Source organism: Cebus imitator, unplaced genomic scaffold (genome assembly GCF_001604975.1).
Source record: "Cebus imitator isolate Cc_AM_T3 unplaced genomic scaffold, Cebus_imitator-1.0 Scaffold641, whole genome shotgun sequence".
Lineage (NCBI taxonomy): Eukaryota > Metazoa > Chordata > Mammalia > Primates > Cebidae > Cebus > Cebus imitator.
Window position 1 is genome coordinate 103,814 of NW_016107956.1, and position 4,056 is coordinate 107,869.

Below are 4,056 nucleotides of genomic sequence, written 5' to 3' on the forward strand. Positions count from 1 at the left end.
TCTGCGGGAAATGCGATTCCCAGGGGTCACTGGTTCTCAACACGGAGGAAACACCTGTCATCTCATCTCTTCAAGCCTCAGTAAACAACCTTCTCATTCTTTTAATATTGCTTTTCTGTTTATTCCATTTTGAAACACAATAGCCCCTCCCCTCGCCCCCAGCCACCCCCAAAATGGCAAGGCTTAATCATGCTGAAATATGGGGGCGCTGGTTTTGATGGCGGCTATGCCCACGAAGAAAGAGGCCAAACTTCTCAGGGAAGAAAGGAGAACGTGCCCGTGCTTTTTGACTGGAGCTGGGCTTGTAGGCACAGGATGAACAGGGCCTCTCTGCGAGTGCCCACCCACTGATAACAGGAAGCTTCTTGAAGTAAAAGTCATGAGTTCACCACCTGGAAGTGTAGAGGGTGTTTGGCCACCAGCTCCTTCCCGGTTTGGAAGTCTTCTGCCACTGCATATCTGAGGTCCACATGCTCAGGCTCCAGGGACTCAGCCAGTTTGGGGTCAAGACCCGTTGGCTACCGCCCCTAGAGCAGGTGTGGGGCCTTGATGCTCTACAGTCCATAGTGCCTCAGAGCCATCTTGCACCACCTAGACCTGATCATGCTATCCTCCAGCCTACAAAGCATTCACCTTCTCCATTCAGCCACAGAGCTGGAGGCTTAGAAGGCCTCCCGCTATTGAGCCCTTGCCTTCCTTTCCAGCCTTACCACCCACTGCCCTCCAACCACTGGTCCCAGTGCCCTCTAAGCACCACCGAATACCCACGTAATTTCCTCCTTTGACTTTGCCATCCTCTCTTGCTGGGAGGACAAACCTCTAAGCCCAGAAAATATTTGTCGCTCTTTTCAGCTCTTAGTGCACTTTATCAATTCATTACGTGATGGTGAATTGTCACATGACTCTGTAAGTTTCTCAAGGAGGTTTCATCTTTGCCTCTCCAGTGCCCCCATACAAGACCTGGAGCGTACTGACCCCACAAAAAATTCATCTGATGAAGTTATGAATTAATGTCTCTAATGGATTATTGATTTGAGGCCAAGTCTTGAAGAGAACTGATGTCCACACTTCATAAATGACTCACTCAAAAGCCAGGGAGGCTGTCTCCTAGCTGGGAATAAGCCCTCCCCACAAAGCCTCTGTAGTTCAGGACAGTGGAGGCCACCAGGCTGCAGCAGCTGACAGTCCGCACCCTGGCCTGGCAGTGGGCAGTATGGCAAGGCCTTGGACTGCACTGAGGAAATTTCATGAGAAACAGAGGCACATCCCTCAGGCCTGGCTCAGTCACAGGAGATGTGGGTTCCCATGAAGGCTCCGACACTCACTTGCTGTGTCCCCTTCAACAAGTCACATAAGTCTTCTAGCCTCAGTTTCCTCATTTATAAAATGAAGAACCAGTTCTGTGAATGTCTCACAGGTTCTTAGGAGGCTGTGACCTCACTGGTCCTCTCTCCCATGGGGCTGTCTTTTGTCTATTTTGATTATGTCTCATTCTCTCCAAGCCCATGAAATTGAGAACTTTTTCTTATTCATCTCGGTGTCTCCCCACAGGCCTAGCATGATCATTTCCACAAAGTAAAAATAATAACCATTCACCGTGCAAGGGGCTCCATGTTAAGCCTTAAATACATGAACTAATCTAGTCACCACAAAAACTCTGTAAGAAAACTTCTATCTGTATTGTTCAGAGCAACAAACAAATACTTAGGGAATGTCATTTGCCCAGTGTCACCAGGCTATCAGGTTATAGGGTGGTGCCTGACCCAAGTTCATCTGACTAGAGCCAGAGCTCTAAATAATTAAACTAAAAGGTATTTATTAGGTTGAAAGAAGTGAAAGCCAAGTGTCAGCCATGTTTGTTAATAGTAATATAGGATCATTATTATTCAAACTAAAGCAGATCAATAGAAGCTATATCCCCTGGGATAAATTTCTGTCCTTTGGAAAGAGGGAAGGAAAAGGTGAAACCCAGAGATATTCTGACAAATCAGATCTTGCACAGTGGCAGAAAAAAAAATGTCAGTAGGCAAGCCCACCATCAGGGCCAGCAATAAACCCACCACCTCTTACAGCCTCAAAGCTCATGAGGCAGATTCCAGCTCATTTCTTCCAGCAAATACCCTGCATATCAGTGACCACATATAAGCAGGTGCTTTGGAATCAAGACTTGATCAAAACAGCACATATTTTCCAGGAAAATATTTTCTGTGACTTAGAATCAAAAGTCAAACTTCATGGCATAGTTCAAAAGAGGTGACTATGTTTATGCAATGTCTCAAGAAATGGAAGAAAAGAAAAAAAAAATCTATGAATGTGGTCCAGATGTCTCCAAATACAGGTGTGCTCCCATTTTTAAAGAATTTGATATACCAAGATCAAAACTTCTAAAATAATTTCTTAAAGAGCACTGATTCATATTGTAAAAGAAATTTTAGCTTTGCAAAAAGATTCACCATCGACTTCCTTTCTTCCATCATTTAATAGAGTGCTTATTATATGCCATTACCTGTGCCAAATCTTAATCTTTTCTTTTCATTTGGCCTTTAATCATCTTCATTCATGGCATTGCGTCATTTTTGATTTATGAAGAGCCCCTATATTATTCACTCATTCATTCATTTGCTCAGTAATCTATTCATTCTTCTGCTTTCCCCCTCATTTTCCAGGTCTATTCTTTTTCCTGTCCCCTCACACCCCCATCACCCACCCACCATTCCAATCAGGGAAACTCTTTTCAGTGGTTGATGTTGAGCCTTTTATTTGTAGACATTCGTTCCTGTTCTTATAAGATAGGTTTTGTTTGGCATGTGTAGATGTTTAATTCATGTAGATGATGTTGTGTTATACATTTCACACTGTTTCTTATTTTTTTAATTCAGCACAATGTTGTAAGAGCTATCCACATTGATGTAGACATTCCGTGTCTCACTTCTAACACCTGCAAAGTATTCCATGGTGTGCAAGCACTGCATTTTACCTAAGCAGACTGTCTCCAACTCCCTCTTCCACAAACAAAGCATCGATGAACATTCTTATGTGCATCTTTTTTCAAAGGCATGTGAAAATTTCATGGAGGTTATATGCCCAGAGGTGGAATTACTGGGTCAAATAATAGGTATATATTTAATTTGACTAAATACAAACAAATTGCTGTCCAAGACTTTCACCAGCACTTCGTTCTTCTCCCAGCTTCTCATATTTCTGCTTTACCACCAAACCTGGCATCATCCAAGATCTAAATGTTGCTAGTGTTGTAGATGTAGTGATAGCAACAGTGCAGTGGTTTGTTTTAGTGCAGTAGTGTAGTGATAGTGTGGTGGTTTGTTTTACATTACTAATACTAATGCATGTAAGCATGTCTTCATATGCACGTTAACCCTATGGAGTTTCCCTTCTCCAAAATGCCTGTTTAATCACTTCTAGGTCTTTTGGCTAAGATCAAGTGTAATATCCGTTCTTGCCAGTTTAAAATGTATGTTCATTCCTTTGCCAATTTCTCTACCAGGGTTGCCCTTTTTCTTGTTAATCAGCATTTCTTTGTACATCTGTACTCTAGATGTACAATTCTAGATATTTTCAGTTTTGCTCAACACAAATTTCTTCACTCTTGTCATCGGCTAACTTTATTCATAGTGTGATTTTTGAATAGAAATACATACTTTATGTACATAAACCTATTTTATTTTATTGGTCTCATTGTTCTTGTACTTTACAGTTTTCATTGTTATTTATTATAGCACAGCTTAAAAGTTTCATATAGGTTTATCAAGTTCCTCAAAACAACCCAGCCAGGCGCAGTGGCTCATGCCTATAATCCCAGCACTTTGGGAGGCTGAGGCAGATGGATGGATCACCTGAAGTCAGGTGTTTGAGACCAGCCTGGTCAACATGGTGAAGCCCTGTCTCCACTAAAAATACAAAAATCAGCCAGGCATGATGGCAGGCACCTGTAATCCCAGCCACTCAGGAGGCTAACGCAAGAGAATAGCTTGAACCCAGAAGGTTGCAGTGAGCTGAGATCACACCACTGCACTCCAGCCTGGGCGACACAGAAAG

The 4,056-nt window shown here is 42.7% G+C and overlaps 1 pseudogene; it reads left to right on the forward strand.

The window, feature by feature from the left end:
• Positions 1-3,412: 3,412 nt before the first annotated feature.
• On the forward strand, positions 3,413-3,535 carry LOC119469397 (annotated as a pseudogene).
• Positions 3,536-4,056: the final 521 nt, after the last annotated feature.